This window comes from Theropithecus gelada, chromosome 11 (assembly GCF_003255815.1).
Source record: "Theropithecus gelada isolate Dixy chromosome 11, Tgel_1.0, whole genome shotgun sequence".
Lineage (NCBI taxonomy): Eukaryota > Metazoa > Chordata > Mammalia > Primates > Cercopithecidae > Theropithecus > Theropithecus gelada.
In genome coordinates, this window is record NC_037679.1 from 122238901 (window position 1) to 122265730 (window position 26830).

At 34.8% G+C, this 26830-nt stretch overlaps 1 protein-coding gene across 10 annotated transcripts in view; it reads left to right on the forward strand.

The window, feature by feature from the left end:
* CCDC91 (coiled-coil domain containing 91) overlaps positions 1-26830 on the forward strand; it is a 398587-nt gene that overhangs the window by 29036 nt on the left and 342721 nt on the right. For 3 of the 10 annotated variants that reach the window (XM_025403285.1, XM_025403278.1, XM_025403283.1), the window contains one exon: positions 6734-6800. The exons of the other annotated variants lie outside the window; for them this stretch is intronic. The gene's annotated coding sequence lies outside the window, so the exon portion shown is untranslated. The remainder of the gene's footprint in view (positions 1-6733; positions 6801-26830) is intronic. 10 annotated transcript variants of the gene reach the window in all.

The window sequence follows — 26830 nt, forward strand, 5'->3', positions numbered from 1 at the left end:
ACCTATTATAACTGTCCCCTCCTATTCCAGTCTCACTCATTTTCTAGTGTGGTGACTCCATGCTCTGTTCTCACTTCCTCCATCTTCTGTATTTGATCCCTTTAGATATCCTTTTTTCAAGCTTACCTGCCTGAGACACTTTACATACACATTGCACATCTTTTTCCCCTAATATCTTACTCCTTTCCCAGTTTGATTTTGGTAGCAACTGTAGTTCTGCCTAAGAGATCAACTTTTTCTCTGGCCTTTCAAGGGAATGCCCATTAGACTGTTGGTCTACTGTGATCTTTCTACTCCCATTCCTGCTAGAGGAAGGGATTTAGCACTAGTGACAAGCATAGAGGCCGTGATAAAAGTCTGTAACAGAAAGCACGTTTTCATTGCTTCTTTTTGTATATTGTAGTGATTTAAAGATCAGTTTTAATTGAGGTGTATAAACAATTAAAATCACCAATAACTCCTCAAGCTGGAAGACAAAAAAAGGGAAATCACCAATATTTAGTATATAATTTGATGACTTCGACAAATACTTACATATGAGAAACCACTACAGTATTATATGGAATATTTAATGACTGCAAAATGTTCCCTTGTTCCCTTAGCACGCTCGGCTAATTTTTTGTATTTTTTTTAAGTAGAGATGGGTTTCACTGTGTTAGCCAGGATGGTCTCGATCTCCCGACCTCATGCTCCGCCCGCCTCAGCCTCCCAAAGTGCTGGGATTACAGGCTTAGGCCACTGCGCCCTGCCCCCAATGTAACCATTTTTAAGAGTACAGTTCATCAAAGCTTATGAGATATGTATACATTTGAATATTATAGTATCTTGATTAATTTATGTCATTATGAAATTTTTCCCTTTATACTCTAATATTCTAATTTGTATAATATTAATATAGGCATTTCAAGTTTCTTTTGGTTGATGTTTGCATGGTGTATCTTTTCAGCCCTTTAATTTTTTTTCATAGTAAAAGTGATTTTTTTTTTGTATGTGGCATACAGTTGGGTCTTTTTCATTCAGTCTGCAATCTCTGCTTTTAAATTTAGTCGTTTAGACTGCTTACACTTAATGCAATTATCATTTCATGGTTGAATTTAAATATATCATTTTACTATTTGTTTTCCTTTTTTTCCTTCTGCTTTTTTCCTTGTTTCCTGATTTATGTTGGGTTTGAGGATGCTTTACTTTTAATGATTTCATTTTAGACCCTCTGTGGACTTTCTAGGTGTATATCTTTGCTAATTAATTAATTAATTAAATGCTTCAGTATCTACAATATACATCTTTAACCTATTAGTCTATCAGTATTTTTCCATTTTATGTACAGTGTAAGAACTTCACAACAACATACCTTTATTTCATCTCTCATTGTGTTATTGATACGCAGTTTACTTCTACATATTCTATAAAGCCAACATTTAAAAAAATTTTTGCTTTATATATTCAGTTATCTTTAAATTTTTATATTTACCCACCTGTTTACTATTTCTGGGACTCCTAATTTCTTTTGTGTAGATTCAGATTTCAATCTGGTTTTATCTTTCTTCTCCCTGAAGAAATTTCCTTGATATTTCTTTTAGTACAGGTCTGGTGTCAGATAATTCTCTTACCCTTTGTTTATCTGAAAAAAAGAAAATTCCTCTTCAATTTTTAAAGGTATTTTCTCTGGGCGAAGAAGTCTGTACTGCCATGTGTTTTTTCCCCTGTAGGTTGAAAGACATTTCTCCATTATCTCCATTATATTCTGGTTTACATGGTTTCTGGCAAGAAGCCTACTTTTATTCTTATTTTAGTTCTTTTGTAGTAATGTGTTCTTTTTCTTCTGGCCTAAATGCAAATATTCTCTTATATTAGTTTTCTGTAATTAGATTATGATGTGTGTTGGTATGATTTCTTTATGTTTGTTCTTTCTTGCTATCTTTAGCTTCTTGGATCTCTGGTTTTACAATGTTCATGAAATTCAGAAAATTTTCAGTCATACTTTAAAAAATAAATTCTTCTGTATCTTCCCTTTTTGGGGGTCTCCAGTTACACAAGTTTTAGACCACTTGAAATTATCCATTTTTTCTCAGTATTTTTTCCTATCTGTACTTTATTTTAAATAGTTACTATCGCTGTTTTTTTTAACTTCGTGATCTTCCACAGTGTTTAATATGCTGTTAATCTCATCTTTTATATTTTTTGTTTCAGAGTTCTCTGTAAGTTTCGTTTTTTTTATATCTTCCATGCCTCTCATCATCATGACCATTTTTTCTCTACTTTCTTAAAGTTATAAAACATATTTATAATAGCTGCTTTTATGTCTGCTGATTCTCTCCATCTCTCTCATTTCTGTGTCTGTTTCTACAGGTGATTTTTCTCCTGGTTATGGGTTATAGTTTTCTGATTCTTTATTTGACTGTTAATTCTTTATTGGCTGTCAGGCATTTTGAATTTTTTTTTGTTGATTGCTGAATTTTTTTATTTTAAATAGTTTTGTATTTTGTTCTGACTCTTTCCTGTGTCACTAGCAATCAGTTTGATTATTTTGAGGCTTACTTTTGAGATTTGTTAGCATGGCTCCAGAGCAGCCTTTTGTTTAGGTCTAATACAGCCCCAGTACTAAAGAGATACCCCCCCCTGAGCATTCAGCTGAATGTTCCATATATTACTAGGTTTATCCACTCCGACTGATAGGAATACAAACTCTTGCCAGCTATGTGTGAGCTCCAGATGGTCTGTCCACTCACTTTTGTTGTTCTTTTCCTGTCCTTGGGTAATTTTCTCCCACGTGTATATAGGTTAGAACTCAATTTAAGACTTGAGAAGACCTTTCTGTCTCTGGAGCTCTAATTTTCAGATGCTTAGACTTGTAAATTCTAGCTGCTTTGTGAACTCTTAACTCTGCCCCTTTAACTCAGTGAGAGGTCAACTTTACTTGGCTTCTCCCATCATACACTTTGGCCTGGAAACTGACTCCAGTTTGTAAGTTTGGCAGTTATAACCTTGTTTCCTTTCTTTTGGGAATCACAATTTTGTGCTGTTGTCTAGTATTTGCACATTATTTCATCTTGTACATCTTTTGTTCAGTTTTCTAGTTGCTTTTTCTCTTCTATTGTTCATTTTTCTAGTTGCTTAGAAACTAGAGGTTAAATCTGGTCTTTGTGTGTCCACTTTGGTTGGAAGTAAAATGCTATCTGTATACTGTAATTTATATTTCCTTTCAACCTTTATCATAATTTTACTTTGAAGTAACCACAGTGTGGAACCACAGGGGTGGCAGTGGTGGTGGTGGTGCTTGTGCTGGTGAGATGTCTGTGAGTAAGCTATTGGTGATATATAGGAAGTACCTGTTTTAGTTTTTCATTTACTCTGTTCATCTTTTATAATATTTTATAAGGTAAATCTCATCACCCTTTCTGTAAATCTTTGCATAAAATTTATACACTAGGGATATGTACCGTATTTTTCGGTAGTTTTTATATTTTAGACTTCTCACTTGCTATTTTTACTAAGCCTTGAAAAACCAGGCATTTCTTATTTCTGTATCCATAATAAATCATGGTATTCAGCTGCTACTTAGAATACAGTTATTTTACCATAGAATGAATTTTGGTGTACAAATTTTATGTTTGGTTAGTTAGAGATCCTCAGGATAGTTACAGGATTTCCCTTTTCGTTTTCTGCAGTGGATCTAATTTGGTCATTCTTTAAAACTGTTTTCTTTCTGAGGAGCTGACAATCCTAGGGCTCTTCATCCTTGGCATTATTATCCTTTTCATTGTGTTGGAACTGTGTAAGATAGCTACAACTGCACCTAGGTGGCTCTTAGTACTTTCGTCGTTGTAGGATTTATATATGTGATAACAAATACTACCAGTAACATCATCTCTAAAGATTGAAGACTATAGATACATAGAATTTAAAATTGTTTCTTTTGTGAACTCATCTATTTTTCCATTCTTCTTGTTTCTTCTGGAAATTATATGTGTTCTTTAAGGTTATGCACGGTCTGACAAGGTGAGCTTCGCCAGCCTATCCAAGGATAAAGTCAGCACCTTACGTAAAACCAAAGTAGAGGGGGAAAAAACCTAGTTAATTTTACTGGCAATATGTCAGGAAATGGAAAGCATGATGAAGCCTGTGTTTGCACATAAAGGTGAACTTGTAGCTCTTGCATGTTTCTGGGTTTTATGGTGTTCTTATCTCTCGTAGGGACAATATAAGCCATGTTTAAAAATGATCTTTTGCTTATTTGCTTAAGGGAGTAGGTGGACAATTGGTGATGCTGAGGTTTGAGATAAACTTTCTATTAATGTATCTAGTACCTGTCTGATATTTCCATATGTAAATGAGTTTCTTTGTCATCTTTGCATTATACTCTAGGCAATGCTACATGCTAGCCTGACTGTGGTTTCACTTGGCTTCCTTTTTCTAAGTCTCTACCTGTTCAGTGTACCTAGCTTAGCTTCTAGCATTCCAGTGCAACTACCTGCCACTCATTTCCTGCTTTCTCCTTTTGCCTGTCTCGTAAACAATATTGTTTCCTGTATATTTCTTCCTTTCTCTTTTGAAACTTACCTCAATATGGTATATCTGATGTAATACTAGGCTATTATTATGTAATTTGATAAATTGAGTAATTGTATTAGTGATGCTGCTACTGATGCAAAATCAGTTCTAGGATATGTTAACTTATACTATTGTAGTGTTAAGCACTTTTGAGTTAGATTTAATTTAATTTATTTTATCTTCAGAGTCAATTTTTAAGCTTTATCTAGAGTCTTACTGTGAGGAAAAGAAATGTCTTTTTAAAAGAAGTAGGCTCTTACAACTGTAAGATTCTCCTTGGAGAAAATTATTTCTCTTGAAACTCAGGCTGTTGGAGGTATGTTTGCAGTGTTTCCTTGGTAGTTCTCAATCAGGTATTTTCATGGATGGTCTGCTTGTCTCAGAAAGAGAGCCTAAAGTGGAGTCTTTTACTTGGGGAATGCTTAAGTGCTCCACAAATCAGTGACCAGAATCGTTTCATTTTGTGCCCATGTGGTTTTTGTGGGTGGTTTGTTGTTTTAAAAACTGTTTCAAAGAAGTGCATTTTTTTTCCTGGCAATACATGTGTATCCTGTGTAAGTATTTTTCATTATTAATAATTTTGAGAAAAACCAACTCCAGGTCATAATGCAGTTGGCATAAGTTATGGGTTTTGGGTCTGCTTTACCAACAATTTATTAACCTGAGGTTCCCAAAGGGCATGTTTCTCACTGTCACCAACCTTTTTTTGGAAATTATTTTTGTCCATTTTGTGTAAATCAATAGTTTCAAAGAGAAGCTCATGAGACTTTTAGGCTTAATTTCTTCTAGGCTTATATACTGCTATTGAGGGGGTATTTCCTCGCCTTTTCTTTTTCTCTGTATAGAAATTTCCATTTCTGTTTGTGACTTGTTTGTGATTCCAGCTTTTTCATTGTGCTTTGATTTTCGTCTTCTTCCTCATTTAGGCTTAGTGGTTAGAAATCTTGTCGTTAATTGAATTTCAAAGTGGTTCAGTTTTTGTCATTTTCCATTTTCCTGTCCAACGGAGGGTTTGCATCTGTAGGTACACTGAAACCTTTAATAATGAACTTGGGTTTAAAGAGAAATTGAATTAAATTCTTGAGTTATTTCAGAAGTTGTAACATCATGCTATTGACATTTCTGGCCACAGTGAAAATTTTTGTAAAAGTGAAGTTTTGTAGGAAAAAGCTTCGTATGTCATCAGCCCATAGTCTTGGAATGGATCTTTAGGAATTGGCTAGCGCAGAATTACAACGGTAAATAGTCTGCATAAATTTTCTAGCTAACAAGTGAATATTATTTTTAATTAGGAAATAACCAGGAATAAGACTTGAGAGATCATCTCTCCTAACTTACTAATTTAAGAAAGGAGGAAATTAGACCCTAGATATTAGGTGACCATCTTCAAAAATGCTGTAATTTAGTTGAAGAATTAGGACTAGAGCCCCATGCCCTGATGCCAAAGTTTCGTGCTCTTTCCGCTACCTTGGGATCTCTTCTCATCCTATTCCAACAAAATAAAAGTTTAAAGTGTAAGGTACAAGATTCTGGTTTGAAAATATCCAAATACATTGTATTTTTGCAATATAAAATTGGAGTGATGAGAGAAGACTTAAAAATTCATGTGCCATTTTCCCCCTTGATCTGTAAAACAGTAGTGATAGTATCTGAGGTTGTCATTTGGTTATTTTAGGAAGGAAATTGTGTGGCCCTTATTTTGTTTGAGTCTCTTCTTCATCATGTTGAGGTAATTTTTAAAAGTTCTTAAGCTAGAAAAACATGCAAATAAGAACCTTCTGTATTGGCTGCTGTCGACTGCCTGTTTAACATTACCCGTTTCCCCACTACCTGCCCGCTTTTTTTTGAGAGAGAGTCTCACTCTTTTTGCCTATGCTGGAGTGTAGTGGCATGATTTCGGCTCACTGCAACCTCCGCCTCCTGGATTCAAGTGATCTCCAGCCTCAGCCTCCAGAGTAGAGTGGGATTACAGTGGGAGGGATTACAGGCACCCACCACCACACCTGGATAATTTTTGTATTTTAGTAGAGACGGGGTTTTGCCATGTTGGCCAGGCTGGTCTTGAGCTCCTGACCTCAGGTGATCTGGCCTGCCTTAGCCTCTCGAAGTGTGGGGACTACAGACGTGAGCCACCACATCCAGCCTCCCACTGCCTTTCTAACAGATTCTCTGTTTTGTTTAGGCATCTAACCCTCCTTTATGTGACTCAGAGAAAGGAGACCTCATTCCAAGTTCTAGGATTGATTCTGGTAAGTCTAAGTGAAACACAGTAATTCCTTTTCTTTACTGGCAGCGGGTTTAAGGATGGGCAGATCGTAATCTCAAAATATTTTTGTCATCTTGCTTCCAGCCTGTGGATGAAGCTAAATATAGGAGTCCAGAGCCAAGGGAATTAGAATTTCTGAAGCTCTGACTTGCAGTACTTAAAGACTGCTCTACCTTTGGCCTTCTTGTTACATGAGATACTAGTTATACATCTTTACTGATTTAGCCAGTTTGATTTTGGAATTCTGTTACTTCCACATGGAAGTATTTTGTCTCATGCATCTAATATTTGTGAATGAAGATTCATAATGATGTAGGTTTTTGGCAATTAAATGGTTGTGACTACAGGGAAGACTATTAATAGATTGGAAACTAGGAGAATCTTTTATGAGATTTTTAACTGGGTGAATAATAAAGTCGTGGTTCATAAGGCATCATAAACTAACAGTGATTTACCTTTTATTCTTAACTTCTTTTCCCAGTGACCTCTTAAATTCAGTGGATTCTATTTGTTCCTTATCCTCTTTGACCTCTATGACATATATTAGACCTGTCTGTATCTTTCTGTATTTCTGGTCATGCCTCTTAAGTTTTATTTACTGACCTGTTTTCCTCTACTTATCCCTTGAATAGTAATAGTTTTCTATGGTTTTATTTTTGGTCTAATTAGAAATATAAACATTATTTAGAATGGTTTTATCTTTATAGAAAATTATGACAATAATATAGAGAGTTCTCATAAACCTCACACCTTTTATTAACATTTTACATTTTTGTGGTACATTTGTTTAAATGAATGGCCAATATTTATACATAATTGTTAAGTAAAGTCAATACTGTGTTAATATTCCCTTTATTTTTATCTACTGCCCTTTTTCTGTTCCAGGTTGCTGTCTAGGTTACCATATTACATTTAGTGGTCATGTCTCCTTAGGCTGCTCTTGGCTGTGACAATTTCTTAAACTTTACTTGTTTTTGATGACCTTGACAGTTTTGAGGAGTATTAGTCAGACACATCTTGGCTGTGATGGTTTCTTAAACTTTACTGGGTTTTGATGACCTTGACTGTTTTGAGGAGTATTGGTCAGACATTTTGTACATTGTTCCTCAGCTGAGATTGATATGATGTTTTTCCTCATGATTAGACTGGGGTTAGGGTTTTTAGGAGGAAGAGCATAGAGGTGAAGTGCCATTTTCATCACATTGTATCAAGGGTACTTACGATCAACTTATCATTGCTAAGCTGTAACTTATTGTGACTTATTGTTGATGTTTGATCATTTGACTAAGGTGGTTTTTATTAGGCTTTTTCACTGGAAAATTATTCTTTTTCTCTCTTTCTGTATTGTACTCTTTGCAATGAAGTCACTATGTGCAGACCACACTTGATGGGGAGTTATTTTCCACCTTCTTGATAGTGAAGTAGCTACATAGGTTTTTTTGGAATTTTTCTGCATGGATGACCATGGATATTTATTTTCTACTTTGCTTGGCCAGTTTTAAAATTGTTGATGTATATCGATGATTTCTGAATATGTTTATCCTAGCGATTATTTCTACCTCTTTTTTTGAACTCTTCCTCTTTCCAGTCAACTTCCTATTAGATCTTTACCTTTTGGTCTTTTGTTGAAACCTCAAACTCAAGTATGTCCATATTGCCTTAGCCTAAACTAATTATTCTACACCTCATTTATTTCATTTTATGCCTTTTTACACCCAAACTTGGTTTTTCTTCCCACTTACTGAAGGTAGAAACTGATGGGATCCTTTAGTTTTCCTTTTCCTTATTCACACTCCCTTATTACCTCTTACTTTGGATTATTAGTTTATTGCATAGATTTCCCTCAAACTAGCCTATTCTACTTTCACATTGTTATCCACATTGCCTCATAGCCATTTTTTTCCATTATGCATGTCACTTACTCAAAATACATCTTATTTCTCTTTTCAGAATTCTTCAATGAGTTCTGTGTTTGCCTCTAATTGATTTTAGGTAAATTACTTGATCTCGCTCTAGCATAAGTTTTCTTGTTGAAAAAGAGGAGGTGATACAGGAATTTTCTAAGGATTAAAAGTGATAGTGTGTCTAAAGAGTTTAGGAATGTGTCTGCAACAAATTAGTACACTCTAAAAGACAGTTATTTTTATTGTTCTTTGCCTCCTCCCAAACTCCTTATCATGACTCTTCATAATTTTGCTTCTAGCCACCTATCTAGTATCTTCATTTGTAGTTATTCTCCCACCATAAGTACCTTATCATTCAATAATTCTGTATTATTTGTGGTATTTTTGATTTGTTATACTATGTGCTTTATAAACCTGTCCTTTTGGCTGTGTCTTCGCCAGGAATGTGCTTATCTTTTTTGATGAACAGGAAAATTGGCTTTTACTTATTCATAGTATTTAACTTAGATATCCTCACCCATGGAGAGTAAATTACTATCTTTCTCAGTTGTTGCATAGATATATTGTGTACTAAATATATGTTTGCAAGTCTATCTTTCTATTAAACTGTGATATCCAAGGACATAAGGACTTAGTTTAATTCATTGTATGATTCTTAGCACTTAATATTCACTCTGTTAACATTTGTTGCATAGATTACCTCACAAATACAGAATTTTTATCGATGGTAACCAGGTTTCTGCTTGAACCCTTCTAATAGCAGGAAATTTATAGTTGGAGAGCCAGTGATTACTTGTGGACAGACCTAAATTTTAGGAAGTTATTTTCATACAGATTTGAAATCTGCCTACCTTTAACTTTCATTTGTCTGTTCTCTGGACCCATAAAGAGTTAGTCTCTGCATTCAGCATTTTCAAGTATTTGGGTACCAAATATGTGTTAAGCACATTTCAGAAGTCTCTTGGTTGGAAATGAAAGAAAGCTGAAACATGTTAAGTTAAAATAAATAAATTTGCTCATTAACTTTGATTGTCTCCAGACTTTTTGATTGTTCACCTCTACCAGGAATACATTTTTGAGGATGCATCCTCAGTATGGGTATATTTATCTGTACATTTGATACATATATGATTATAACAGTACATTACGTACATTATAAAACACAGATTATGGCACTTTTCAAAGGATAGTACAACCTAAAAGTATCTTATTTGATGCGTTGTAGTCTTTTCTTCTCACATTCTGGTGGATTGTCTTACACATCGCTCTTCTCGGAGGTGTATACATACCATTTTTAAAGGCCACCTATATATGTAATCAAACTCTATTATGGGCAGGTTTGGAGCTGGTCTTAGAGATGACTGAAGATAGCTCTAGGAGTTCTACTTTTTTCATTGCTGCTGCTGCTGCTGCTTTTTTTTTTAATGACTTTACTCTTTCAGACTGGCTTCTTCCTGGGGCTAGGACCATGGTTGCTGCTGGCTTTGGGCTAATTTATTCACAGCTTCTATTGATTAATTCAACAAATTATGAATAGAGTGCATATCCTGAGCCAGGTACTATTCTAGGTGTTAGAAACACAACAGAGAGTATAAAGAAGAACAGTATTAAAGTGGTAAGTGCTATGCAGAGAATTAAAATAGAACGATGTGACAGTAATTAGGTGACTACTTTAGGAAAACCTTTGTCTAGAAGAGACATTAAAGCTGAAATATGAATCAGAAGAAATAGCTAGCCATGTAAATATCAGGAGGAAGAATATTCCAGGGACTGGCTAAGGCAAGATTTCTAAAATGGGCCTGAACTTTTGCATGTTTGAGGAAGTAAGAGAAGGCAGTTGTTGAGTTTAGAACTTAGTAGGTAAGGAGAGTTTTGTGATCAGAGAGAAACAGGGTTTTTCTTCTTCCGTCTCTAGTTGGAAACATCCCAGGGAAGGACTCTGATTGATCCAGCTTGAGTCAGTTTCCTATCCCTAAGTCTGATTATTAATGGTGGGGACATGTTTTGTTTTGTTTAGCTCATGTTGGACTAATTGTCTATGTTTATGGCTGGAAGAAGGTTTGGAGGAAGGGTTTTGGGTTGACAAAATTAAGAGATGCTACTTATTATGGACCTTGTGAGCCAAGAGCTTTTCATTATATCAGCTAAGAGAGAACTCTTACTATCTTACCCTATTTGAAGATACCTATTCTTTATCTTTGTTGACTTTTTAATCAAGGCTAAACTTTTCATTATTCATTCTTCTCGGAAATGATTCTTTAACCACAAGTATTACTTTAACCTTGCATTGTACTTCTGAGGGTGACAGATGGAAAGAGAGATAGAAATGTCAGAGTATTTTAGGTATAAATCCTTTCCAATCCCTTAATGTCCATTTGTGTATAAAGTATATGTGTAATCTGGAGTCATTCTGTACTTAGGCAGAGAAATTGGCCAATGCATTTTTGATAGTGCTTCTTAAATTAAGTTGAAAACTCAATCCTCCAAATATTCTGGGTAAGCAAGTTTTTGGGGGGCATACTTTTGCTTCTTGGCTTTTGGTGGTATTAAAAGCTTTGATAACTTTGGTAGTGAGGTTTCCATGGTTTGAATTCTGTGCAGCAGTGAGTGGACATAATATTAAATAGTGGTATTTACTAGTGGGAGCAAAACTGAGTACTAAATTTCGATGTTTCTGAAATGGTGTCGTTGCAATAGGTCAACAACTACATGCATATTTCTGGAAGTCACTGGAAATAGGTGCCTGCAAAGAAGCATGAGGCTAATTTCTACAAAGAATTGAATATGAGATATACTCTTATTAAACTGTAATAATTATGTATTTGAGTTTTTAAAAGAAATTATGCTTTTTTTTTTTGGAGACAGGGTCTAGGTCTTTCAGCCAGGCTGGGGTGCAGTGGTGTGGTCATGGCTCACTGCAGCCTTCACCTTCTGGACTCAAGTGATCCTGCCACAACAGCGTCCAAGTAACTGGGGCTATAGGTGAGCACTACCATGCCCAACTAAATTTTGTATTTTTTTTTTGTAGTGATGGGGTTTCACTATATTGCCCAGGCTGGTCTCGAACTCCTAGGCTCAAGTGATCTGCCTGCCTCTGCCTCCCAAAGAGCTGAGATTATAGGCATGAGCCACTGTACCTGGCCTTTATGCCATTATTTAATTTACAGTGTTCAAACTAGCTTAGGTTTTCCATTGTAAAGCCAGATTTCTTACATTAGAGTACCAAGGTTAGCCTTCTGTGTTTGAGTGTTTAATTTAGATGTTAAATATTGTATAATATGCATAGGCCACTATACTAGAGGCTCTAAGAAATAGAGCTCTATGGTGAATTTCTTTTCTTTACTATTACAGAATTCTAATAATACTTTTCTGTGTTGTAATTTTGGGTTTGTACATGTGGGTTGTGAGAAATAAACTGGAAATCCTGTCTCTGTGGGTTGGAATCTGGTGTGGCTTCAAAAGGCAAACAAAATATGTTAGCATTTACATGCCAGGTAAAGGCAAATTTTTTAAATGGAGTTTCCATAGGTTCCAAACTTCTGAGGTGAAATAATATAAAGTAATATTGTAGTTGCAGACAGACTCCTGTTGGCATACATTTGGTTTCTTAATTTATGATGGGACATCAATAGCTGATTAAGCAAACAACCTAAAGAAATATCTTTGTAAATCCTTAGTACAGCTTGTTCCTGTTCATTTGTGACAAGTTGTTTGGGAAAGAGTTTTGAGATGGCATGCTAAGACTCGATATCCTAAAAGTCTAGTGGGTTTTCTTTGTATTTTAAAAGTGAAGAGTGTATTTCAAGATTGAGAATTTTCTGCTTTTTATAAAAAGGACTTTATAATTGGAGTAATTTTAGAATTTTAAGTGTACTTAAATGAAGATGCACATGTTTTTATCTCCTCCTTTCTTCTATTAATAATTTATTAGATAATTTTAAGAAAGGAATATTGTAGTATTATGGTGGCCAGATTTAGAAAGGTCTAGGTGAATTTACTGTCTTTCAGTTCACGTTATTCTTGTTTATATGAGTGGCTGGAGATATCACATATAATCTGAGGTTTACGTCTGGTTTTCTGTTAAGTGAATCTGATTCAGGCACAGATATCTTCAGTGGTGATTTTCCCAGCTGTAAATTAGGAACTTGGCATTGAACACTATGTAGTTTTGTGTAAGCAGAATTCAGATTTTGATGTTTTCTGTCACTTCATAATTCTAATTTTAGATTTTCAAAGTAGGATAATTCACTCCAGAGAACAGGTACATTGATGTCAGTGGTTTGAATCAAACTAAATATCCTTTATAAAAAATATGGTGGATCATTTTATCTATCTACCCATAGAATTGTGACTATGGATTTTCTGGGTTTTTTTTTTTTTTTTTTTTTTAATTTATAAAAATGCAGGTGATTCTTTGTATTTGCATTTGAAAATTTCTTGGAAACACAGAATACAGTGATACTTACGGACTTTTCCTGCAGTGGTAGTAAATGTGAAGAGTGAGGGATAGGTTTAGAGCACAAGCCTCTTACTGGTCTTTTGCTTTACTTACATTTTTTTTTTTCACTTTTCTAATTACTTGTCTGAATTGCACAGGGTTTCAGTTTGAATATTGTAGGTACCATGAAGTCTTTTCTTGATAGCTATTATGTACTTGTGTAATGCCATCTACTAGATTATAAATGCCTTGAGCATAGGGGTTACTATAAATTCATCTTTGTATTCTGTTGTACTTAGCTTCTCACATAACAACTATTATAGAATAAGTATAATGAGTTTGTTGAATTAAATTAGATTGACCTGAATTAGAGGGGAGGAGTTAGACATTGGAAAAACAGGGATGAACTTAGAGAAGCTAAGTTTTGTGGTCATTTGAGATATCTTGTTAATTTAGTTTTAAGTAATCAAGAATGGTGATGTTTTATTCATCTTTAAAACTGTTATGACTGAATGGTCAGAAATGGTGGTATGTCTTGTTCTGTTACCAACTAGCAATTTATGTTTCAGTAAACTGCTCTGTGTAATAATTCTGGTGTTAAAAATACCGTTACTCAAAAATTAGCTGGGCATGGTGGCACGTGCCTGTAATCTCAGCTATTCAGAAGGCTGAGGCAGGACAATCTCTTGAACCCAGGAGGCGGAGGTTGCAGTGAACCGAGATTGTGCTCCAGCCTGGGCGACAGAGTGAGACTCTATCTAAAAAAAAAAAAAAACCATTACCGGTTTCAGGGGACACATCTTATGAATTAATTTTTAGACTGATTTCCTAAGTCTCTTTTCCCAACCCTCTATTAAAAAAATTAATGTGTAATTTACATATATCACCAAATGTACGGATAGAGGGTGTATAGTTTGCTGAATTCTGATAAATATATATACCTGTGTAACAATACTCCAATCAAGATACAAACATTTCCATTTCCTCAGAGAATTCCCTCATTCCCCTTGTAGTCTTTCTCCATACCATTCTCCCCCAACCCCTGGTGTCTACTCTTCTGATTTCTGTTACATATATTAGTTTTGCCTGTTCTTGAACTTCATATAAATGAAATTTATAACATACATTCTCTATTACTGGCTTAATTTATCCAACATGTTTTTGATTTTTTATTATATTTGTGAAGCTTTTTGAATACTGTAATGAAAAATGTTAGAGAACATCTTATTATTGGTGAGAAAATTCCTACGAATGTTAATATTTAATTCAGAGACTAAAGAAGAATCTATGTAAAGTGACAATACCTACAATATCCTTTTTTGACCCAAATGGGAAGTAGCTCTTTTGATATTTTGAATATTGAATATTGAATATTGGAATATCTTTGTGAATACAAGATCCGGTTTAATCTGGAAATTAAAATCTTCATTTGTTTGTTTTGTCAGCATAAGTCAATTTTGTCCTAATTATTGAACACTGACTTCTTTGAGAAGATCATCTTTCAGGTTTGGGAGGAAGAAAACTAATCTTATTTAGTTTTTAAACTCACATTTGTTTTTTTTTTCGTATTGTTAGATAAGGTTATGTAGACATGAGCCTCTGTTACTTTGACAGTGCTTTTGAAACAGCTCACAGTTCATTGGGGGACATAAGTCAAATATGTATTGGTTAACTCTTGGTATCATCTTTATTTTTTCAAAATTGTAAAATATTGGTAAAATTGATCATCTTTACCATTTTAAAGTGTACAGTTCAGTGGCATTAAGTACATTATATTGTTGTGCTGCCATCACTATCATTCATCCACAGAACTCATCTTGCAAAATGGAAACTTCATCATTATTTCTTAATTTAAAAAACATTTTTCAAAAAGGGATTATAATACTAACTTCTTTATTCATTTAAATTGGGCCTAGTAATTAACTTTATAAAAATATTTTTGGCTAAAATAGATAGTCATGAAAATGATATGGACATGCTTTATAACATATTTGTAGTCTAGCCTTTTGTTATTAGACCCAAATCTTTTCTATGAACGCAGGTCTCCTTATTGGAATTTATTGTAAATTTTTCTTAAATCACACCTTTAAATATCCTCTTTAATTTCTAAGTGTAGTGATACAGTTGCAAAATAGTCTCAGTGGAGATTGTCCTAAATTTTTATAGTATTGTGTCTTGACAGAATTTTTTTAAAAAGCAAGTAGTCCTTATCAAACTGTTATAAGTAGTCAACTTTTTCATGGGAACAACTACTTCCACTGCTATCTTACAGATTTTTAAAGATATTTAGTGAAATTATACATTAATAGATATAACCCAGATAAAAATGTTTGGAAGCAAAAATAGCTGTTTCTTGATAGTTTACAATTCAGCTAATGGGAGCATAAGTGCTAGGTCTTGTCTTATTAACCTCTGCCCCTTCCTTCACACTGTGAGAATCAAAGGTAATGGAGAGCATTGGTTAATATCATGACCCATGAATTTGTTATGTGGCAATTAATGAAAAGAACTTGTAGCATGGATAGTAAGTTGATAATTTGAAAGTTTTTTTTTTAAAGTTTCAGTATCTTACAGCTACCAATTGTCAGTCTTCTTTTCTGTTGTTACAAGTAGTGAGTTCATACTGTAAAATAAAATTATAGTTTTTGTTTTAGTTATTGCTGTGTAGCAAGTTATTCCAAACTTAGCAGCTTAAACAACTGTCATTTTGCTCATAATTTTGTGAGTCAGGAATTTGAGAAGGGTTTTGCTGGTCTTTGCATAACCGGCAGAGTGCAAGTTTGATTAGGTGTTTTCTCTCTTCGTGTGCTCTCTCCACATGGCTAGTTTGGGCTTCTTTACAGCATGGTAGTCTCAGAATAGTCAAATTTCTTATATGGAGGGTCGTTTTCTCCAGAGTAAGTATTCATAAGACAGGAAGTGGAAGATGCCTATTTCTTAAGGCCTGGGCCCAGAAAATGGCACATTTCTCACCCATGCTACTGGTCAAAGGTTCCACAAAGCTCACCCACATTCAAGGGTGGGAGACATAGACTTCTTCTCTGTAGAAGGCACACCAAATAATTTGTGGCCATTTAAAATCTGCCAAAGGTTTAAATGGTGTATATAATTAATGGCATTCTTATTTTTAAAATCCTGAGAATGTTTCTGGTGGATGTCAATATTGAAGGCTATGGAAGAACACATAGATCTCCATTTAACTGATTCAAATTATAAATGAGTATGAGACACCTAGAGAGAGTAAAATTGACAAAGGATAGAATGCTGAGCACAACTTCTTTATGGTAAGGACTACTGTAAAATTTCTATTTATTAATCCAACTCTTGTTCTCCCACAATTAGGTGTGAGTTAATGCGTCATAGCATTAAAACAAAAGGACAAGGAAAATGAAATTCAATAATGTGTATAGATGAATTTGAGTTACAATCTTTTGGCATGCTGCAGGTCCCATTTGAATTCCTGGTAACAGACATTTTAGACTACAGTATGAGATACTTTTGTTAAGTGGACTAGGTCTGAATATCATGTTTGAGAAGGCAGCATTTTAAAATGAATTTGACATTTATAAGTAATTTTTTTCTTTGGTACTTAAGCTGTACATAGTGTTATTTTTGTATATAAGGAGGTAAATTTTACCTTGGATTTTTAAATATAGTGTCTTGTATCATCTGTAATGATAAAGAACAGATTTTCTCAGTAACATTTTTTCAGTGACACAGTTTATCATGACCATTGAATGATAGCTGAAGAAACTGAAAAATTTCTGAAATTGTCAATATAAATCATTTATTTCACTAGACTTTGCTATGGTTTGCTGTTCGAAGTAAATATAACTTTTCCTAAGATTAGTCAACATTTATTGAGTTTGCGTCATGCTTGTTAGATGCTGAGAATAGATCCAAGTTTGATCTCTGTATTTTATTTAATTGATATCAAATGAACGTAATTAATGATGATGTTGAATTTTTTTTAATACAAGAATGAAAATGCCCTTTCTCTTTGTGATTGTTTGGTACTAGTCATTAACTTTGTTCCCATTTTGTATAAATATTGTGTATTAGAAGTTAGAGGCAGTTTTCTGTGGAAGAGTATTTCTACTTGATTTTGTGTTATTTGATATATAGATGTTTTGAATAGCAGCCTAAAGTTAAATGTATAAATTTAATATTATTGCTGTATTGTAATCATTTTCTGTTTAATTTTTTGGCTTGCATTATTATAGTCCAGTAAACTATTTTGTATCTGTTATCTTTATGGTAATGTATCTTTTCTTCATATAAAATAAAAAACTTTGAGACCTCTGCATCCAAAATACTAAATATAAAAGTTTATAAATTATATTAAAATATGTCTCAGATTATATAGAGTGATGAGTAGTCATTGTTACCTTCAAATTAGCCACTTGGTGAAATATGTCACTTTTTAATTGCTAGACTATGTTTAAAAGCTGTAAAATACTGGCGAGCCACAATTTAAGACCACATAAAATGTGAAAATCTGGTTTATGGAAACAGATTAGAATTTATTTTCATTATGGAATGCTTTGTTTCAAAGTTTGTTGAAAAAATATATTTTGATGTATAATAAAGGTATATAGTATGATGTTTGTGAGATTATTTTTCAATACTTTAAAAATACTTTTTTACATAAGTAACAATATAACAGTACATTTCAAATAAAAAATTTATTCAAATCTCTATCTCCCTTACAAAGCTAATGATTTTATGTCCCCCTTTAATGTGTTTTATTTGAATGTAGTAGGTACACTTTTTAGAGATTTCTTTTATGGAAAATTGTAGGTAGAAGTATATACATGTAAGGTAGTGTACAGTAATGAAAATGGAAAATCAAGTCACTAAAATTTTGTTTGTATATCTCATATTATATTGTGATTTAGTTATTTTCTTTGATTTTCATGCAACTCGAAGTATATCCCTCACTAACAGTTATGTTTAATTTCTCCCATCCATTTATGTTAATACATACATACATGTGTACTCACACACACACACCCCTGCACACATTTTTTTTTTAAAAGTTGTTGTAGGCAGAATCATGTCCTTCAAAGATATTAGGTCCTAGGAACCTGTAAATGTTACCTTATGTGGAAAAGGGTTTTTGAAGATTTGATTAAGTTAAGGGTCTTGAGATGGAGAGATTACTCTAGATTATCTGTGTGGGTCCTAAATACTATCACAAGTGTCCTCATAAGAGATAAACAGAGGCATAATCTACAGACATACAGCAGAGAAGACAGTGTGAAGAAAGAATAGAAAGAGATTTGAAGATACTAGCCTTGAACGTTAGAGTGAGGAGGCTACAAACCAAGGAATACCAGCAGCTTTTAGAAGCTGGAAGAGGCAAGGCTTGGATTCTCTCCTAGAGCCTCCAGAGGGAGTCAGCCTTCCCAACTCTTTGATTTCAGCCCAGTTTGAACTTCTGGCCTCCAGAATTGTGAGAGAATAAATATCTGTTTTTTTCATCCACCAAGTTTTGGTAATTTGTTACAGCAGCCACAGGAAACTATTACGTGTGAATATACATTTTTGAAATCACTGGAAGATTTAATCATAAAATAGGAAGGGATCACCGTCTTAATTGACCTGCTCCTCTCTTCCTTTGATGTGAACATATGCACATGTGGACTTCTCTACTCTTTTTACTATTATTACATCCTTATACGTTGGGTCACAGCTTTAATATCAGCTCCACAGATGAGCCCTCTTTTACCACTGAATTCTTAATTTTTTCCCTGTATCAGTCCCTTTTTTGTTTTCTGTAGCATTCATCATGTATATTCTTGGGGTGAGGAAAATCTTAACCACCATTGTAAATCTACAGGCTATAAAGAAAGATATATTTGTATGAAACTTAACAGTTGAATGGAAAGATATACCACACAAACAATTGGTAAAAATACGTACAGTGCAGAGAAAGGACAGAGTTGATATCTGTTCTATATGATAACTTCTTAGATGACAAAAAGGAAACAAACAGCACTATACGAAAATGAGCAAAAGATATGAAGAAGCCAATCCAAATGGCCAACAACATATGAAAAGATGTTCTAACTCACTAGTGTGATATATAACTTTATATCTATCATATTGCCTCTTTCAGCCCCCACCTTTAATGAAAAGAGAGAAAGAGAGAAAAGAACCAACAATAACATTGTATTGGCAAGAACCTAAGGAAATAATTAGTTTTATATTTTGCTGGTAGAAATGTGAATTAGTAGAGCCTTTGTAGACAGTGGTCTGATAATATCTATTAAAAATAAAATTTATATTTATACCGGTTGACCTTACAATCTTACTCTTTGAAATCTAACTCATAGAAACATGCTTCCATATATAAGCATTTCTGTATGAGCATTTGTTTCTAGTGGCAAAAACTAGAAATGCAATTTATGTCTATCAGTAGGGGAATTGTGAATGTATTTATTATGTATCTACATAATATATTTACATAATAGAATCTTAGTAGTCATTAAAAAGAATGAATCAGATATGCACCAGTAAACTTGGTGGGATTTGCATGGGGAATTATTACATGAAAACAACTAAGATGATTAAAAACGTGTGTGGCAGCCAGGCACAGTGGCTCATGCCTATAATCCCAGCACTTTGGGAGGTCAGAGTGGGCAGATCACCTGAGGTCAGGAGTTCGAGACCAGGCTGGCCAAAATGGTGAAACCCCGTCTCCACAAAATACAAAAATTAGCTTGGCATGATGGTGGGTACCTGTAATCCCAGCTACTCGGGAGGCTGAGGTGGGAGAATCGCTTGAACCCAGGACACGGACGCGGATGCGGACGCGGAGGTTGCAGTGAGCAGAGATCGCACCATTGCACTACAGCCTGGGTGACAGAGTGAGACTCTGTCTTGGGGGAAAAAAAAAAAAAATATATATATATATATATATATGTGTGTGGTGTGTGTGTGTGTGTGTGCGCGGGGGGGGGGGACATCTTATATTAAGAAATGTAGTGATAACACCATTATATATGTAGACATATATATGAGAATACATATTTTTATATGTATGAGAATAGAGGTATATAGTAGGTGGTTAACTTGGACCATTTTAGTGGGCAAATGTTGTGGGAGGGAAGTTGGAGAGCGTATTTGAGGTAGGGAAACATGCCTACTAATTTATGCTTTAAAGTTAAAATTAACATTTATGTGTTTATGTATAAAGATTTTTTCAAAATTGCATGTGATGACATTAATTAGTATAGCTCCTGTGGAAAGTGATGCAGTAAACCATGTCAAGCAGTGTTCATACTCTTTGAGCTAATCATTCTATATCTGAGAGTTCATATTAAGGTATTAAATTTAAAGAAGAAAAATGTTAATGTGTGAAGACATCATTGTGGCATTAACTATGTAATATGGAATATTACATGCTAGGAAAGATGATAAAGTTTATCCAACATAAACTCATGCTGAAACTTCCTCTTTTTGGACTTTAAATCTAGAAAAATGGTTGTCACATTGATGGGATGTTACACACATGTAAATAATACAATTATGAAGACTATAATTATAAAGGCTATTACTTAGAACTGTAGATTATATAATGAAAAAGAACTTATAATTGCATGTACAATTAAAATATATATGTATTTATTTGAGTACTAGAAGGAGATAAGATAAAATGAAAACAATGTGAGGGGATTATAGTAAGTTGTTTTTATCTTGTTTTGACAGTAAAATCTGGAAAACAGTGTTGCTCAAATATTAGCAAAATTTAGAAGAAACACTAAAATTTAATATCTAGCTCTTGTAACTGTGGAATATATTTTCTTTATAATAAAACAATTTTGTAATTTTGCCGTAGGCATTGGCAGAATGTTTAAATTTCAAATTAGATTGGTATTTCTATCAATACTTACTCTGAAAGCTGCAGTGTCGTCATGATTCATTAAAGATAAATCTTTGATTTCATGTGCCATATTTCTTACTGGGGAAAAAACTAGGTCTAAGTCCATTTTACTCTTTCTAATAGTTTCCTTCTATCTGTTGAATCCCTCTTATGCATGTTTTCTACCGTTTTCACTGTATTCTTGTATTAATCACAGTTTTTAAAAAAGTTTTTGTCTTAATGCTTTAATGTATAGATTATCTCTTGGCCTAGTTTTGTTGATTACTTCTTGACTTTTTTTTCCTTTTTGTTTATCTCACAATTTTTGCCACCCGGTGTAAAAAACTGAGATGAATTGTATTTATTCTCTGAAATGGGAACACCTATTTTTCTGTCAGGTCATTGGTTTGTGTTTCTAAAATATACTAAACTAATGTGTTATGGAGCTAAGGCAGATTGGTGATAAATTTGTAAAGCAATTGAAGGAAAAATGCAGTAAGTAAAAACACATTTTAAAAGAGACACATGTAGTTTATTTTATATAAATGGAATTTTTCATTATGTGACCTTTTGAGATTGACTTTTTTTTTTTTTTCCTCATTCAGCGTAATACCTTTGCAATCTCTCCAACTTGCGTGTATCAGTAGTTCTTTCCTTTTTATGGCTGATAAGTATCATAGTGGTAGCGATGTGGCACAGTTTGTTTAACCATTCACTTATTTTAGGACATTTTGGTTGTTTCCAGTTTTTGGCTGTTACAAACAAAGCTATGAACAATCATGTACTGGTTTTTGTGTGGACATAAGTTTTCATTTTCCTGGGATAAATACCAAGGAGTGCAATGCTTATTCTTATAGGAAGTATATATTTAATTTTTAAAGAAACGGAACAACTGTTTTCCCAAGTGGTCATACTGTTTTACACTCCCACGAGAAAAAGTGGATCTTTCAAACCAGAAATGTTGGAAAGAGCCACTTTCTCCACATCCTTGCCAGCATTTGGTATTGTCATTACATTTTATTTTCGCTACTCTGGTAGGTATGTGATAGTGTCTCATTGTGGCCTTAGTTTCCGTTTCTCTAAAGACTGGTGATGTTGAACATCTTTTTATTTGCTTAGTTGCTATCCCCTTTGTATATCTTCTTTGGTGAAATGTCTCTGTCTTTTGTCTGTTGAAAAGAACATGCTTTCTTTTCATATGTGCATGGAACCTTCACCAGGATAAGCCATATCCTTGGTCATAAAACAAATTTCAGTAAATTGAGAAGCATTTCCTGTTCTTTTTTCCTGAAGAAGTTTGTGTAGAATTTGTGTTCTCTCTACTGACTCCTGGTATTTGTCTGGTTTCAGAGGGTGGGAGGGTTTTCTGCCTTTCCCCCAAGTGGCAGCTTACAGTTTTGCTTTGTATGAGGAATAGTTCTAGGATATGAGTAGCTAATCATTTCCTTCATTTCTCAGGTAATCTAATCTGTCCTCATCTTTCTCTTGAGTACTTACTAGAGTTCTCGATGGGCATTTGGGTTGTTTGTGGGATTTACTGTTGCAAACAGTGTTACTACGAATATTCTTGTGCAAGACTTCTGGTATACATGGGTGAGAGTTTCTCTAGGGCATGTTACTAGAAGAGGAATTTCCCAAAGTATACCTGTGTTCTTGTATGGCATGGTGGCTCACACCTGTAATCCCAGCAGTTTGGGAGGCCAGGGCAGGCAGATCACCTGAGGTCAGGAGTTCAAAATCAGCCTGGCCAACATGGCAAAACCCTGTCTCTACTAAAAATACAAAAATTATCTGAGCATGTTGGTGGGCACCTGTAATCCCAGCTACTTGGGAGGTTGAGGCAGGAGAATCGCTTGAATCCAGGAGGCGGAGGTTGCAGTGAGCCGATATAGCACCATTGCACTCCAGCCTGGGCGACAGAGTGAGACTCCTTCTCAAAAAAAAAAAAAAAAAAAAAAGGTCATATTAGGACTGATCACCTTGTTATCATATAAAGTTGTTATACTGTCATATTAAATATACTGTCATATTTTTCTTCTAATTTTGTCTTGAGGTCTCTCAAGTGGCTATAAACTCTAGCCCTGCCCTGAGGGGATGCCAGGGGATTTGGTCATATGGATGCTTATAATGGGCCTTTCACAGGATATTTCTTTATCCCTGTGGACAGCCTGGGTGTTTGACATGTGACCAGGTGCCCTTCTCATAACAAACAAGGAAGCTTGTTTATACTGGCAGATGCCCTTTTGGCGCTTGCCTGACCTGTGTCCAGTTTATTCTTAACAAGTTAGCTATTCTCTAGGAGAGCCCTGACCAGGAAAGAAGTTAGATTTAGATGTGTTGGTCAGGTGAGGCACAGAGGAGGCAGCACAACCAAACATAGGAAGTAACAGAAGCAGTATATTACTTACGGATCCCACAGAAAACAAACAGGGCCAGATGGTAAGGGGGAATCCATCTGGGACTTGGAGGCTCCACCAGTGGGTGGGGAGAGAGAGAGAGAGAGAGAAAGAGAGGGAGAGAGCAAGGAACCTGTGAGTCAAAGCCATTATTGGGGTCTAGGGTGTTACCAAAGAGTTTTCCTGCAGGGAATTCTAACTGGTGGGTGATGTGGTTTGGATCTGTGTTCTCACCCAAATCTCAGGTCAAATTGTAATCCCCAGCGCTGGAGGTAGGGCCTGGTGGGAGGTGCTTGGATCATGGGGGCAGTTCCTCATGAATGGTTTAGCACCATCCCCTCCATGCAGTGCTGTTCTTGTGATAATGAGTGAAGTTATCCTGAGATCTGATTTAAAAGTGTGTAGCACCTGCCCCCAACTCTTGCTCCTGCTTCTGCCATGTAAGATATGTCTGCTTCCCCTCTGTCTTCTGTCATGATTGAAAGTTTCCTGAGGCTTCCCCAGAAGCCAAGCAGATGCCAACGTTATGTTTCCTGTACAACCTGCAGAACCGTGGGCCAATTAAACCCCATTTCTTTACAAACTACTCAGTCTCAGGTATTTCTTTAAAGTAATGTGAGAACAGACTAGTACAGTGGGTTTACAGCAAACAGACTTCAATTCTTTGGTGACGCTGTGACTGAGAGATTGTCACTGCAGCTTATCTGGGCAGTCCGCGCAGGGTATGGGAGTCAGTAGGGTGACTCGAGTAGGTTGTATCTAGCTGTCCCATAGGGAAGTGGTTACTGGGAGGCGATCGTATAAGGTAGATATCTGGAAGAACTAGGTGGAGGTAGACAACTGGAAACTGTGTCGAGTGTGACTGAGCCCGGTTTCTGATATGAGAAAGTTAAACATATTTAAAATGTATGCCAAGGCAACATAACATTATTAGAATTCACTACATTCACCAAAAATATATAACATCAAATAGGTAGCAAAAATTTGATATACTGATATAGGTAAATTAGTACCTCTAGTATTAAAGTGGGAAATTTTAAATTAACGTTTGTGATTATTGATTGATAAAAAAATCAGCAAAGGATATATAATATATGAATAATACAGTTCATGGACATATAGAGAATTCAATATGTAAAGAATGAAAAAGATATATAACATAAATCAGAGATTAAAAAGAAAATGAGAATACTGTTAATTATATGTGACCTATGTAAAAATAGACATTTCTAGGAAAATATTACTTATAAAAACCGAGGGAGAAATTAAAAGTCTGACTCTTCCCACAAAGAAAGCAACAAGTCCAAATGATTTGCCAATAAATAAGTCTCTACTAAAATTTTGAGAAATAGGTTATTCCAATCTGTTGCAATCTTTTAAAATTGATACAAATGGAGGATGATTCCCCAGCAAGTTCTGAAAGCCCAGCATAATCCTGACATCCAAATCAAAAGAAGACACTAAAACAGATGACAATTACAGATGTATTTTACTTTTAGTACAGAGCTGGTAATCCCAAACAGGATAGTAGCAAATTGAAACCGACATTTAAAGAAGACAAACATCATCGCCAAATTGGATTTTTCCCAGGTATGCAAGGATGATTTACTAATAAATGATCCATAAATGTAAGCAACATTTACATTGATAGATTAAAAGTGAAAAACCATATAATTACAATAGATACAGAAAATCATTTGATAATCACCATAAATTCATGATAAGAATGCTTAGCAAATTAGGAAAAGAGGGAACATCTCTGAACTCAAGAAATATTTATAAAACAACCAGTCAACCAACCATCATCAGCAATCTTCCTAAATGGGGATAGAGGAAAAGATTCTCTTAAAGTCAGAAATGATAAAAGCATGCTTATCACATGTTCTGATTAGTATTGCTACATAACAAATCCAAATTTAGTGGCACAAAACAACTGTTTTATTATGCTTATGAATTCTGAGGGTCAGAAACTTGGACAATGCGGAAGAAGGCTTTTTTTTTTTTTTTTTTTTTTTTTTTTTTTACAGCTTCACTCTTCAGTGCCTCAGTTGGGATGATGTGAATGTTGAACACTGGAGGTGACTTGCTGGCTAGGGGCTGGATTCATCTTAAAGTGTCTTCATTTATATGTCTGGTGATATGATGCTGGCTGTTGGCTGGGAACTTAATTAGGCAGTCAGTTGGAAAACTTAGACATGGCCTTTCCATGTGATATCTCTGTGTGGGCCAGTTTGGTCTGTCTCACATAATGGCATCTAGGCTCCAAGAGCAAGCAATACAAGAGTAAAAGACAGAAGCACATTGCATTGTTGTATCCTAGCTAGGGAAATCACACAGTGTTAATTCTAGTATGTTGCTTGTGGATGTCATATCAGTTGACTCAGATTCAAAGGGAAAAGACAGAAATCCTTCCGCTCAATGAGAGGAGTATCAGTGTGACATTCTTGGAAGAAATTGTAGAATGGGAGATATTTTTGAGACCATCTTTGGAAAATATAATCTGCCACATTACCTCATGTACTTAGCATTGCATTGGAGGACATAGCTAGTACATTAAGACAAAAATAAATTAGAGGTATAAGAATTGTAAAGAAGGACATAAAAGTGTTGTTACCTGGATGCAATATGTTCATTTACATGTAAAATCAAAGTTATATACAGATAAGGTATTAGAAATAAGAGTTTACTAGGTCGGGTGCGGTGGCTCACGCCTGTAATCCCAGCATTTTGGGAGGCCAAGGCGGGGAGATCACCTGAGGTCAGGAGTTCGAGACCAACTTGGCCAACATGGTGAAACCCTGTCTCTACTAAAAATACCAAAAATTAGCCAGGCATAGTGGCAGGCACTTGTAATCCCAGCTACTCAGGAGGTTGAGACAGGAGAATCGCTTGAACCCGGGAGGATGAGGTTGCAGTGAGCCGAGATTGTGCCATTGCACTCCATCATGGGCAATAAGAGGGAAACTCTGTCTCAAAGAAAAAAAAAAAAAAAAAAAAAAGAAATAAGAGTTTACTAAAGTTAAGTGGGTAGATAATACAGAAGTCAATTGGATTGTTATTACAGTAACAACAAATAACTAGAAAGTATAAAAGAAGACATTAAAATAGTATTGTAGAATATCAATAAATAGGAATGCACCTAACAGGAAATATATGAGACGTCTTTAGGGATATTTATAGAACGTTATCAATAGTCCTTTTAGAAAAAACTTAACCATGGTAATTCTTAGTGATTGGGCTCACTCACTATCGTAAAGATTCCATTTCTGCTGAAATAATCGTATAGCTAGAAACACACCCACAGTGTTTATGGGTCTGTTTATACTAGAATAAATTTGGTGTATGATAAAGATGGGATATCGTATTAGCAAGGAAATAAGTCATTGTATAATAAATGTAATCAGGAAA